At 38.2% G+C, this 14,736-nt stretch overlaps 1 protein-coding gene across 11 annotated transcripts in view; it reads left to right on the top strand.

The window, feature by feature from the left end:
• LOC147409876 (putative methionine--tRNA ligase) overlaps nt 1-14,736 on the top strand; it is a 53,822-nt gene that overhangs the window by 17,033 nt on the left and 22,053 nt on the right. The gene's annotated exons all lie outside the window — the stretch shown is intronic.

A 14,736-nucleotide genomic window follows, 5' to 3' on the forward strand; every position in this document is an offset into this window, starting at 1 on the left:
CACACAAGGGGCATTTGGGTTTTTTGAGCCTCAAAATTCCTTTCTTTTTATACCTAGTCCCAAGCCTACCTATAAAAGTCCTCCTAAGTACTGTGTGAAAAAGTCAAGGAGGGTAGCGAAGCATGATCAGACAGTAATTCTAGAACTTCAGAAGAAAAGAAAAAGATATAAAAAAAATGATGAAGCCTGCTAAGTTGAAAACCCAAAAAGGGCGACTTAGGCAAAAATTAAGGCAAGCTCGCAAAGTTGAAAATCTGAAAGGACAACTTTGGCAACAATCAGAGCCAAGAAAAAAGAAAAAGTTCGCTAGATCGAAAACCTGAAAAGGCGATCTAGGCAAAAGTTAGAGCAAGCTCGATAGATTGAAAACCTGGAAAGGCGATCTAGGCAAAAGTTAGAGCAATACAAAAAATAACATAAGAAAATCCCAAGCTGAGAGTAGTTCGAGCTGAAACATCAGAAATCCGAATAATCAAGTTCAATACTCAGCTTAAACCAGGCATAGATTCAGAAGTCACAAGTATCTTGTCTACGATCGATCTAAAAATTCTTACTTCCCTAAGTGAACCAATGGAGAGAATGGTGAATTCTAGGATGAGTCTCAAAAGGAAATATTTTATTCTTTTGAGCCTGACTCAAAATCTTCAATTAAATTAATCAAAATTAAAAGTTGGATCTTTATTGCGCTTGTGGTAATCAAATATTTCAAACCTTCATACAAAGGGCATTTTTCTTTTTCTCTAAATTATGTAATTTCCCTCCTTATACCAGGGACATTTTTTAATGATGTGTTCAATTATTTTCAATGCCATGTTTATTGTCAAACTAGGGACATTTTATTTTTGGAGCAATGTTAATCCTAAAAACCTCAAACTTAAGGTTACCCTCTTGATAACAGTTCTTCAAAAAACTCTTGAGGTTCAAAAGAAATAAAAACTCAGGTTTTAAATTCATAAAACTTTTGGATAAATCCTTGAGGTTCAAACAAAAGCACTTCGGATCTCACATTTGACTGTGTCCAGAGATCAACTAATATGGTATTCCCAGATCCAATCATTCCTGGATTCGATCATTTCTCTTCCAGATTCAGTATCTTCCAGATTTATTCAATTCACTCTGATCAGTATTTTCCAAATTCATTGTTTCTTTCCCAAAAGTCCTTCATTCCTTTGCCAATTTTGCTCAGTTGCCGCCAAAGGTTAACTTGGATTTTGCTCAGTTGCCGCTAAGGGTTATCTTGGATTTTGCTCAGTCTCCGCCAAGGGTTAACTTGGATTTTGCTCAGTTGCCGCCAAGGGTTATCTTGGATTTTGCTCAGTTTCCGCCAAGGGTTATCTTGGATTTTGCTCAGTTGCCGCCAAGGGTTATCTTGGATTTTGCTCAGTTTCCGCCAAGGGTTATCTTGGATTTTGCTTAGTCTCCGCCAAGGGTTATCTTGGATTTTGCTCAGTTGCCGCCAAGGGTTATCTTGGATTTTGCTCAGTTGCATTATGCTCAGTTGCCGCCGAGGGCTTTCTTGGAATTATGCTCAGATACCGCCAAGGGTTTTCTTGGAATTATGCTCAGATGCCGCCGAGGGTTTTCTCGGAATTATGCTCAGATGCCGCCAAGGGTTTTCTTAGAATTATGCTCAGTTGCCGCCGAGGGCTTTCTCGGAATTATGCTCAGATGCCGCCGAGGGCTTTCTCGGAACTATGTTCAGATGCCGCCGAGGGTTTGCTCGAACTATGCTCAGCCAGATGTCATCGAGGGTTTTCTCAGATTATACTTAAATAGTTCATTACTCTTTCACCCTGAGTAGGTAGAGTAAAACTCCCAGAAAATAAGTCCATTACTCTTTCACCCCGAGTATGTAGAGTAGGACTCCCAGAAAAAATAGTTCATTACTCTTTCACCTTGAGTAGGTAGAATAGAACTCCCAGAAAATAAGTCCATTACTCTTTCACCCCGAGTATGTAGAGTAAAACTCCCAAAAAAAAATAGTTCATTACTCTTTCAACCCGAGTAGGTAGAGTAGAACTCCCGAAAAAGAATTCATTACTCTTTCACCCCGAGTAGGTAGAGTAGGATTCTTAGAAAAAATAGTTCATTACTCTTTCACCCCGAGTAGGTAGAGTAAAACTTTTCAAAAAAAATTGTTTATTACTCTTTCACCCAGGGTAGGTAAAGTAAGACATTCAATTTTTTTATGCTCAATTTATGCTCAGTTATGCTTAGTTTATGCTCAGATTTTACTCAGTTTCACACAGTGCACACACTTGCACACTTGTTCTTTTAGTCAGGGAGAATTCTTTAAAATTCAAGGATCTGACGCCATCAGTGAGAGCTCTCGCTCGAGGACCTGACAACCTTTTAGTTCGGGGAGAGTTTAACCCTCAAGGATCCGAACACCCCGACGAATTGCTAAATCAGGCTGCAAAATGAACTGTCACTAGCTTTGGCATTCGGATATCGCACTTTCTACCAAAATAGATTTGCTATCTAGTTTGCTTCAACCCTCTGCCAAAGAGGGGCATCTGTAGACACCCCATTTTTGCATCCGCCTGATTAATCAAGTCGTCAACCCGATCGCAAAGGTTCCCAATGATGGATGTCTATTCCAATGCTTTATTTTGTTACCAGATATGTTTCAGAAATCCGGATGAGGTATCTCGAACTGACAAAACTTAGAAACCACGCTACGCTAGGAAAATACGACCCCAGAAACATAGAAATCATCATCTTGCAAATAAAAAAGAAGCTTCACGATAAAAATCACTAAAAATGATTAAATTATCAAAATACCCCTAACCTCAAAACAACCTTAGAGCCTACATTACGCTTAGGAAAATCCGTTCAAACACATAAAACAACAAATCGAAACCAAGTAAACCACTTCGCCAATTTTCACAAAATTTGACAAAATTACGAAAATACCCCTCATAAAGTTCACGATCATTTCATACAAAAAACTTCATAAATGACAAAAACCAACATTCCCATTGAATTCCTTACGAAAAATTGATTCCAAAACATCCTGGAACATTGAAAAATGACTTAAAACGTAAAAAATCCTCTCCGAGGGCAAAATGGTAATTTCACAATTTTCATAATTAAAAAATTCAAAATTAATAAATAAAACATTAAATAATTAAAGTGAAACGTCAATGAAATTAATTAAAAAAGTTGAACCTAAAAAATCGATTAATTGGACTCTCAGGCAAAATTGTTGAGGGTTCGTGGGATATTTCTTTAAGGACCCCTCCATTTGGGGGTCCAAAGAATTAAAGATATAATAGAAGGGGGTTCTCCAAAAATTAAAAGTAAATCAAGAAAGACTGAAGTCAAGGTATTAAAGTCAATCAAGTGAAACTGAAGTCAAAATTAAAGTCAATCAAGCAAGACTGAAGTCAAGGTACTAATTGAGTCAATCTCATAAGACTAAGGTCAAAACCCTAAATCAAAATCCTAATCTAAACTAATCAAGTCAATCTCATAAGACTAAGGTCAAAACCCTAAATCCAAACCCTAATCTAAAACTAATCAAGTCAATCTCATAAGACTAAAGTCAAAACCCTAAAACCCTAAAGACTAAGTCAAAACCCTAATTGAAACCCTAAAAGAAACCCTAATCAAACCCTAAATGCTTCTAAAAACTTTATAAATAGGAGCCTCCACACCCTATTTTCGTATCAAAGAAAAAACCTTAGAAGAAGTAGGTGAAGAAGCCTCCACAACCTCCCCAAAACCCTAATTTTGGAGCCCCAACTCCTTCCCTAACACCCCTACTCCAATTTTAGCCTAAAAAAACACCTAGAAATCTTTCAAAAACACCCCAAAAATCTACAACAAATTCAAAGCATCCAGATCCAAGAAGGAGATACCTTGCCTCGGAGATCAGAAATCAGATCCGGAGACAGAACAAAGTAAGGAATACGGTACAAGGAGCCATTCTCACCAGATCTAAGGGAATAACACTTTTGCAGATCGAAGGTAAGTTTTTTATTTTTTATTTTTTATTTTATCTAGGTTTGTCATTAGCGATGTAACTTTATTTGGGATAAGTAGAGACCGGCAATGGCCGGGCGGGGTTGGTGCCTAACACCTTCCAACCCCGTAACATGATCCCCGGATTCGGATTTTCTGTAGTAGATTAGTTTTTATCCATTTTAGAGTTAGTTTGGTTCCTAAACCATAATAACTAGGTGGCGACTCCCAAACCTCAAGGGTCAAAAGCGGATCCGCGCACCCCGCGGATCGAGGGCGCTTTCAATGGGATGCAGTTACAGAGACATATTCAGAAGTAGGCAACATAGCTCATGTGTATGAGTTGCGCCTTAGTATTTGGCAGATAAGGCAAGGTGATAATCCCTTGTCTATATATTACTCCACTCTCCGACGTCTATGGGAAGAGTTGGATCATTATCTGACATTTCGGGCCCATTGTTCTATCGATGCTATTGCGTATAAGAAGTTGATTGAAAAAATCATGTATTTAAGTTACTTGTCGGTTTAAACTCCGAGTACGAACAAATCAGGGTTCAAATTCTAGGAAAGGAACCTCTTCCATCATTAACTACAGTATATTCCTATTTGCATCGTGAGTAATATCGTCGTAATGCTATGCTCCAACCTACCATTCTTGAGAGAACAACTTTAACTTCGATGTCCCAAAAAGGAGGTCGCAATGATAGTTGTGTTTGAGGCGATGGTCGTTCAGGGACAACTGTTGATGATAAAGATAAGTTGAAATGTGATAATTATGGTCGTACTCACCATACTAAGGATATTTGTTGGGATTTTCATGATCGTTCATCACATAGAGGTTTATTCGTCGTTGGCCGAGGAGGTAGTCGTTACAATAGTGGAAGGGGTTCAAGGGCTCTTTCTATTACTTCCATTGAGACATTAGAGCCTACTCCAACTCTAACATCGGCATCTGATAGTACTAACCTCTCTCGAGGTGAGATTGAGGCTTTTCAGCGTTTTATGGCTCAATTAGAACCTCCTAGTACAACTTCCCACATCTGCGATTGCTTACTTAGGTACTTCGACTTTGACCTTCAGTGCATCTGTTTCCACTCTTAACAGCTTTTGGGTTATTGTTTCGGGGGCATCGGATCAAATCACTGGTATGTCTTCATTTTTTTAGCTTATCATATATATTCTGGTAGGGACAAAGTAAAAGTTGTCAATGGTTCTTATTCTTCTATAGTTGGTAAGGGTAGTGTTATTGCTCATCCATCTATGACCTTATCATCTGTTCTTCATGTCCCTAATTTTACTTTAAACCTCCTTTCTGTGAGTCATATCACGGAATCATTAAATTGTAGTGTCACTTTTTTTCCTTCTCATTGTGTTTTCCAATACTTGGATACGAGGAGGATGATTGGTACAGGGCATGAGGAAGGAGGACTTTATTTTTTGGATCCCCCATCACGGGTTGCTACCTCAGTCCAGAAGCTTTCATCTACTGTTCGGAGTAGCTATCGTTTTGAGAAGTTATTACAATGGTATAGGCGCCTTGGCCATCCCTCCTTTTTGTTGCTTAAACGCTTGTTTCCTCAATTATTTTATTCTATTTCTGTGTCAGATCTTTAGTGTGAGATGTGTGAATTTGCTAAACATTGTAGAACCTCTTATCCTACCAGTGGTAACAAAAGTAGTTTACATTTTTCTCTTATTCATTCTGATGCGTGGGGACCTTCCCCAGTTACCTCATTACGTGATTTTCATTATTTTGTTACATTTGTGGATGAGTTTTCTCGTGTTACTTGGGTTTACTTACTTAAAACTAAAAGTGATGTGTATTATGTATTTAAACTCTTTCACAAAATGATTGAAACACAATTTTGTGTAAAAATTAAAGTCCTTAGATCTGATAATGGTGGAGAATACATGTCTGATGGTCTTGCTTCATTTTTTAGTGAGTATGGTATCATTCACCAAACCACTTGTGTAAGTACTCCTCAACAAAATGGCGTGACTGAGAGAAAAAATCGTCACTTATTGGAAGTTACTAAAGTTTTCTTATTTATTATGAATGTACCAAAAATGTTTTACTCAGATGCTCTCTTAACTGCTACGTTTCTTATTAATTGCATGCCTTCGCGTGCCTTGGGATTTAAAATTTCCATTGAGATTTTGTCTTCTCTTGATAAGGTGTTTCTCATTCCCCCCAAAGTCTTTGGGTGTGTGTATTTTGTTCATGTTTCTCGAGTCGGCCATACCAAACTTGACACTAAAGCCATCAAATGTGTCTTTCTTGGGTATCCTTCTAATCAAAAAGGTTATAAATGTTATCATCCCCCTTCTCGTAAATATTTTATATCTATGGATGTAACATTTTTTTAGTCTACCTCATTTTATTCTTCTTGGAACACATTTCTTCAGGGGGAGACAAATGAAAGTAGAAAAATGTTTTTTCCCCAAGAGTTATTGTTTTGTCCTCTTCTTCTTTCCTCTGACAATGTTGATAGTTGTCATAACAGTGGTGATGATGGCCAGGGGGAGGTTCCTATTATACAAGAGAAAAAATTACAAGTTAGCAATAATAATAGCTAGGGAGAGATTCCTATTGTACAAGAAGAGAAAGAATTACTTATGTATTCTCGACGTGACAAAGGCACTAAAGAGAATCCTCATGAGCTCAACTAAGAATCCTCCCCAAATCTAGCTGTCAAAGGTAATATCCCTGCTCCTGAAGTTGATAATTCTAATCTTCCCATTGCAATTAGAAAAAGTATTCGGTCATGTACTCGACATCCTATCTCTAATTTTGTTTTATATGATATTTTGTCCTCCTCCTATCGTGTTTTTGCTATTATTTTGTCCTCAATATATGTTCCTCATAGTGTTGTTGATGCCTTGTCTCAACCAAGTTAAAAAAAGGCAATGGAGGAGGAGATGCAGGCCTTTGAGAAGAATAATACTTGAGATATGGTTGTTTTTCCTAGATGAAAGAAACCAGTGGGATGTAAATGGATCAATGGTTAGGTATAAAGCCAGACTTGTCGCCAAAGGTTATACTCAAACTTATGGCATTGAATACTATGAAACATTTGTTCCGGTAACAAAAATGAACTCTATTAGAGTGTTGTTATCCCTTGCAGCCAATCAAGATTGGCCATTGCTACAATTTAATGTGAAAAATGCTTTTTTGCATGGTGACTTGGAAGAAGAAGTATATATGATACCTCCTCTTGGTTTTAAATGTCCAGCTATTGAAGGGAAAGTGTGTAGATTAAAAAAGGTGTTATATGGCTTGAAACAGTCTCCTAGAGCATGGTTTGAAAAGTTTCACTGTGCCATGGTGGAGTATAATTACAAGCAGAGTCAAGTTGACCACACATTATTCATTAAACATTCCAATGAGAAAATTACTGCTCTCATAGTCTATGTTGACGACATTGTAGTGACTGGTAATAACTATGATGAAATGAAAAAAATAAAATACCAGTTAGCAAAAGAGTTTGAGATTAAGGACTTGGGTCAATTGAAATACTTTTTTGGGATTGAAGTTGCTAGATCAAAGAAGGGTATTTTCATCTCATAGCGGAAGTATGTTATAGATCTCCTTCATGAGACAGGTATGATGGGTTGCAAGCCTTGTGATATTCCCATTGAGTCAAACCATAGGCTTCGTGAGTCCAATGGTGAGCCTTGCATTGGTGTTGAGAGATATCAAAGACTTGTGGACTGGCTTATTTACCTCACCTTAACCCGCCCAAATATTGTTTATGCAGTTAGTGTGATAGCCAATTTATGCATGCACCAACTGCAACTTATTTAGATGTTGCTTATAAAATCCTAAGACACTTAAAATCCACTCCTGGACAAGGTTTATTATATGTATGTCATGGTAGTTTGCGTGTTGAAGCCTACGTAGATGTAGATTGGGCAGGATCAATATCAGATCGTCGTTCCACCTCTAGATGTTAAGCATTTGTTGGGGGTAATCTTGTTTCTTGGAGAAGTAAGAAACAAACAGTGGTTGCAAGATCCAGTGTAAAAGCTGAGTTTAGGTCTATGACTCATGGGGTGTGCGAGCTTCTATGGCTTCAAATCCTCTTAATCGAATTGAATTTTCCTATTCATGGGCCGATGAGTTAGTATTGTAACAATAAGGCAACCATTAATATTGCTCAGAACCCAGTTCAACACGATATAACTAAACACATTGAGGTAGATAAACACTTCATCAAAGAAAAGTTGTAGTCTGGACACATTTGTACTCCATTCGTGCAAACTGAAGATCAGTTGGCTGACATCCTTACTAAGGGGTTGGGTTGTAACACACCGAGTTTTTAAATTGTATATCGAGAAAATCTAATGGTGAATTTTGATAAAATTCTAAAAGAAAGACTTAGGGTAGAATACTCAAATTTTAGTTTGTTCATTTTTAACAAATTTTGACTTCGTCATCAGGTTCAAAATGATCGAAATATATACTTTAGCCTATAAGAACTTTCAAATTTGAATTCGGATGAGAAAGTTATAAAATCTTCGAATTTTGTGTTAAGTAGGACCCAAAACAGTGAATTTTGATAGAGGAAGAATAAAAAGAATTCAACGGTACCACAAAGTCTGCAACGAAAAATTATTCGAAATGAAATACTCATATGTCATTTTTCGAGTTCGAATGGTCAAGATTTTGTCAAAAATAGAAACAAAGGAAAAAATACAAAAAATGCCCTCACCTTTTATTATAAAAAGAACCAACTCATTCTTTTATTCACTTTCTCCTCTCCAACTCACAAACAATCACCCCATTCTTCAAACCTAGGATTTCAACCATTTCCATCAAAATCTATCGCAAGCGAGTCCGGGTTGATTATCAACGAAGGAGAGAAAGTTTTCGGCATCGATGAACTCCACTAGAGAGTTTCATCCAAATCAAGGAAGATTCGTTTATCGTCATTGGAAAGGGGAAGAACACCTTCAAAGAGGGTTTCATGACCAACTACACCATTAGCACCCGAGTTCAACTACTTTTGAAACTTCGAGCCGCCGAACATTGACCCTTGGTGTTGGTTCATCACCATTGACAACCATGAACCAAGTAGGGGACTCTCAACTCTTATTAGTAGTCGTAAATTTCGAGAAAATTGCAATTAGGGATATTTCAAAATTTATTTTGTGTTTTGAAAATTGTAGAACAATGTTGTAATTGTTTCAAATTCATGATTAGAACTAAGGTATTTGAAGTATTTTATCATGATTTGAATATTGGATCTGTGGGTGGGTTATTAGAATTGAGAACGAGTGAAAAACTTGAAGAAATGAAGAAAAAAATGAAAAAATTCGTGAATTTTCAGTATTTTGACGGTTCCACCGTGAACATTCATGGTGCCACCGTGAAAACCAAAAGTTGTCCGAAAATTTTTTTTGATATTTTTTTTTGGATTCCTCATGATTTTAACATGCTAAAACAACTAGTTATGGGCCCTGTAACTCCTTCAAATGAGCCGGGAAAAAAATAAATAAACTTTCATCAGACAAGAATATTTCAAGAATTTGTGTGATATCTTTTGCATTACTTTGAATTAGATTACAAAATTACATGGTCCTTCTCATGTTGTCGAGAGCCTTCATTTACAAAAATCCTTTTTCAATTTCGACAACTTTGGAAAATCGAGTTTCCGACACTTAGACAAATTTTCATCAACTTTTCCAATTTTGGCAATTTTGCCTTCGTATACTTATTGGGATCCCGTTTCAACAAAAATTGGATAGTTTTTCGATCGAATGATTAAAGTGAATTTGCAAGCTTGAAAAATGAAATATTTGATTCGAAAAGTCGAGAAGTAGAAACACGATAGAATGGGAAATGGATGAATCGGTAAAATGTCATAATCACACCCAAGAGTGATGTCTGCATTTTACGTTGTATGTTATGTGTAGGTTGGTGAAGGGATATCCATGGATAATGAAAGGATTGCATGTTTATTTAAATTTATGTTGGCGTAGAGGCTTCGAGTATTGTTGTTTATTTTAGGCCAGGTAGCCACCTGGTAGGAAACTGGATATCCATTCTCAACCCTGTTTTTTAATTATTCTTTTGTTTTGAAATAACAAATATATATATATATACATAGCTATTTTGTGAGTTGTTAAAGAGTCTGTGAATGCTTGAAGGGATAGTGCATCATATCATCCAGAGTGGTGTACTATCCTATGATGTATGGTAGGGACCACCAAGCTTATACGTGGTATGGGACGCATATGAGAGTGGAGTCACAACTGAAATTCGGGTCCATTCTCTTCTATCTTTACTAGTGAACGTGTATTGTAAAAGTGGTTGTATATGAATTAAGTGTTTACTTTGGGAATCACATGTACGCCTGATAGGCATAGACGAAGATGATTAGTCAGTGATCAGTAACAATCTAGTAGTAGTCGAACGTTCTAACACATCGAAAAGAGACCCATTGCTTACGGTCACGTCAAACGGTCCGCTTGAGTCGGATAAATGGTCACCAGTGTGGTAAGAGCAGCAACCAACCACAAAATCAGGAACTAAAAGTCATATTTATGTTGTAACATCATGTCCTAACTAGGAGCGATCTAGTCATGAATCCCAGCTCTCTAATTCCACAACTCCACCATTTTGTATTATGTATCTATTGTTATATTTTGAATTATAAACTGCAAAGTATGCTTGTTATTTCAATGTGATAAATCATAGTTATTTGACAAAATGAAAAGGTATAGTGAGTACTGATGATTGATGTCATGTGAATCTTTAAAACTATTTAGTTGCTCATCCTTGGCTATACGTACGAGTTAACCATAGTTTTAATAGTAAAACTTGCGTGTATTGACATGTTTTAGTATGCTTATTCGTACATGTTAGGTGGGGTTATTAGCAGGAGCTATTTGTGAACTTATTGGGTAACTATTGTTACTCACCATTTACTTCCTAATTTTTTTTTAGCTTCAGAGCCTACAACCGAAGAGACAATCGTAGAGCCGTCTAGTGAGGATTATCTAGTGGGTCATACCGACGACCAGAGTCTGTTATCCGGTGAGTATTATGACTACTTCTACTAGGAGTTTGTTCGTCCTAGGAGAGGTGTATGTTCTTTTTGGGGCCGAGTGCTAGGTCTATGTTAGAGTGAGGAAATTTTTATAATCCTGTATATTTCTACCTTTTCGTGCAACTCTGATAAAATTATACGATATTCGTAGTTTACTGTCTTTCGCATCTTGTATATTTTGGTACATTGTTATATACGGGATTTATTAGTTATTGGCTTATCAATTTTTCTTTGCTTTTGAGTTCCGTGAAACGCTAACATAAGAAGAAGAAATTGTCTAAACTTTGAGGTTTGACCTCGGGATTTGTGTTAGCGTTTGGTGGGGCGTCACAGATGGTATCAGAGCTCATTAGTAGTTCCGTAGTGGGATTACAAGGTCTTCTGTGTTTAGAGTCAATAGAGCCTAATAAGACTAAGATAAGATTCTATGGTATTTCTGTTAATAATGAAAACGGTGTTCATTACTATATTTCTATCTTGGGATATTGATTAATTCTTTCATAAGAACGAATTTAGCGTGATGCTAATAAATTCCTTGCTAGTGATGAACAGAAACGAGATGAGTGGACGAGGCAGAGGCAGAGGTAGAAGCAGAGGAAGAGGCCGGGACACAGTAGAGATGGGACAGGCATCAGATCAAACCCTTGATCCGATAGCACAGCTAATGTCATTTATGAGACAGATGGCTGAGTCCTAGAACAAGTTTATGGAGGAGATGTTCGAGTCACAGCCTAGACTAGCCGAGGAGGTGGTAGAGTTGAGGGAACGCCATACTTCTTCACAAGAAGCCGACCCTATTCCACCCCAGGAGCCATGACCACAGGTTGTGCCACTAAGAGTCACGAAAACTCCCCCACCCCAGACTCAGACAGATCCGGGGATGTGGCTATAGAACTTCCAACGACTACGCCCACCTAGGTTTGGAGGTTCTTTCGACCAGGCTGAGGTCGAAGAGTGGGTTTTGAGGACCCGAGAGATTCTGAGCACCATGCAGTGCCCGATAGACCAGTGGGTACCGGTGGCTGCCTTTCAATTTGACGGGGATGCCAGCCATTGGTGGCGTTCTGAGATGAATGTTTTGGGAAAGGGACCCTTCAAGTAGGCTGATTTTGAGAAGATGTTCCTGGATAGATTCATATCTGAGATGGCCTGAGAGATCACGCATTAGGAATTTTCAAGTTTGGTACAAGGCAATCTATCCATTACGGATTACGAGCTGAGATTTACCAGATTATCACGATATGTACTCGAGCTCATTCTGACCGATCTACAGAAGGCTCACAGATTTTTCAGAGGACTATGACCCTACTTAAGGGTCAGGATGTTAGTGATTGAGACTACTAGCTATCGAGGCACAGTGAGTCAAGCTTAGAGGGTTGAGCGAGAGGAGATAGAGCTACAGACTTTGAGGGGGCAGGCCAGTCGACCCCAGGCTTCTTTTCCTCCTAGAGCTGATCAGGCCAAGAGACCGATGCTTTCGAGACCGAGTGCTTTTGGACCCACATATCCGTAATATCAAGTTCCTACGCCGTTGAGTTATGGACCAGTTGGGGCTCCACTGAGGCCAGTAGGGCCAAGGGGACCAACCAGATAGAGTCTGAGACCACCCGCCTTACAGAAACCTATACAGACGGGACCTTTGGCATGCTTTGGGTACGGGCAGACAGGACATATCAGGAGGAACTGCCCTTCATCATAGCCACAGTCAGAGGTGATTCCTAGGCCCCGAGCAGGGTGTATCATTTGATTCAGGAGGAGATACCAGTTTCAGACAAGGTGCTAGAAGGTACAATTTTGATTTCCAATATTAAAATTCAAGTTTTGTTTGATACCGGTTCTTCTAGATCATATATTTCCACTGAGATTGCATAGTTGCAAGACTTTGAGATTTCTGACACTGGCCGAGTAATGAAACTATCCACATCATTGGGGGATCGACAAATAGCCCAGAGATTGTGTTGAAACTGTATAATTATGATAGAGGATCAGGAGATGAGTACCAACTTTATGACATTAAATAGTTGTGACTTTGATGTCATATTAAGGATGGATTGGCTAATACAAAATCATGTCCATGTGGATTGTTTTGCGAGGTCAGTAGTCTTTAGAAGGTCAGGATATCCGAAAGTCAAAGTTCGAGGATCCAGGTATAGAAGAGACGACTCTTTATACAACCAGTTGGAAACTTTGAGTGTAGTAGAGTTAGAGACATCACCGGATGTGGTAGAGGTAGTCAAAGAAATTTGGGGATGTTTTTCCAGATGAATTAGCGGGTTTGCCTCCAAGTCATGAGATAGAGTTTTCTATCGATTTGGTACCAGGCACGGGGCCTATCTCTATTGCACCATACCAAATGGCCCTTGTAGAAACCTGAGAGTTGATGAGCTTACTAACTTGGGGTTCATTTGACCGAGTTCCTCACCCTGGGGAGCACCGATTTTGTTTGTCAAGAAGAAGAATGGGTCACTCTGATTATGTATAGACTATCGGAGGTTAAATCAAGTGATCATCAAGAATAAATACCCCCTTCCGCGCATTGATGATATTATGTCTAATTGTAGACACCCCATTTTCGCATTTGCCTGATTAAATATCAAGTCAACAGTCAAAAATGACTTCAGAATTTCTCAACATCGCCCAGTTGTTCCCTAAAGATCATAGTGTTTCAATCCTACCGGTTGTAAGTAATATCTCAGTCCTCAATCCTAATCAAACTCATGTGGTTACTTGTCTTGAGTTTTCATGAGTCATTTGGGTTAGCTCGAGTCCTTTTCTTCAGTAAGGTCATGTCTTCTTTAGTTTGAGTCTACCCATTTTATTTCTATGAGTCGAGTTCATTTGCTAAGTCTAGAATGATGTCTTTCGCCCCATTTGAATAAAGAAAATTTTTGAATACCTCGAGCGCATTAACGAATTAACTACTAATTGGGCTTCAAGGATAGATTCCTTTCTTGAGAAAAAAGATAAGAGTCAGGCTCAACCTTTAATTGGGAAAGCAAATGTCATTGACCTCAGAACAAAAAAAATAATTCCTAGAGAGATTCAAATAGAATCCATCCTATCCCTAGAGGAACACGAGGGGATAATAAATTTACTCAGAAATTTCAAAAGACTTGTTCGCGTGGTCTGATAAGGATATGTTAGGTGCAAGCTTGGGTGTTGTTCAACACGGAATAAATACTCGCCCGATGAGATGAAAATATCGATAGAGATGTTATAAAATGTATCGGTGCTATCCTCACTGCATCTTGAGTTACAAATCACATATTATTAGTTGATATGGGGGTACCTTTTGAATTGATCTCTGATAATGTGTCGTACTTCAAAGCTTACTCTGTGTTCAAAGTTCAAGATCCGGCATCACAAATCATCCCCCTACCATCCTCAGATTAATAGAACGGTTGAAGCAGCTAGTAAGTGTCTCAAGATAATCATCGTTAAAATGTGTCAATCGCACCAAGATTGGTCAGAAAAGCTACCATTCACACTATAGGGGTGTCGTACTTCAAATACAGTATTCCACGGGAACTATTCCCTACTCTCTAGTATATGATATGGAAACAGTCTTACCAGTTGAAAGGGAAATCATGTATCTCAAGGTCTTGATGGAAAGTCAATTGCTAAAAATAGACTAGGCTCGTTATTGGGTACGAAGAGCTAAACTTGGTTGAAGAAAAATAATTTAGAGTTTTGCACCACGTGCAAACTTATCAAAGAA

Source organism: Akebia trifoliata, chromosome 2 (genome assembly GCF_017979445.1).
Source record: "Akebia trifoliata isolate Shusen 1 chromosome 2, ASM1797944v1, whole genome shotgun sequence".
Classification (NCBI taxonomy): domain Eukaryota; kingdom Viridiplantae; phylum Streptophyta; class Magnoliopsida; order Ranunculales; family Lardizabalaceae; genus Akebia; species Akebia trifoliata.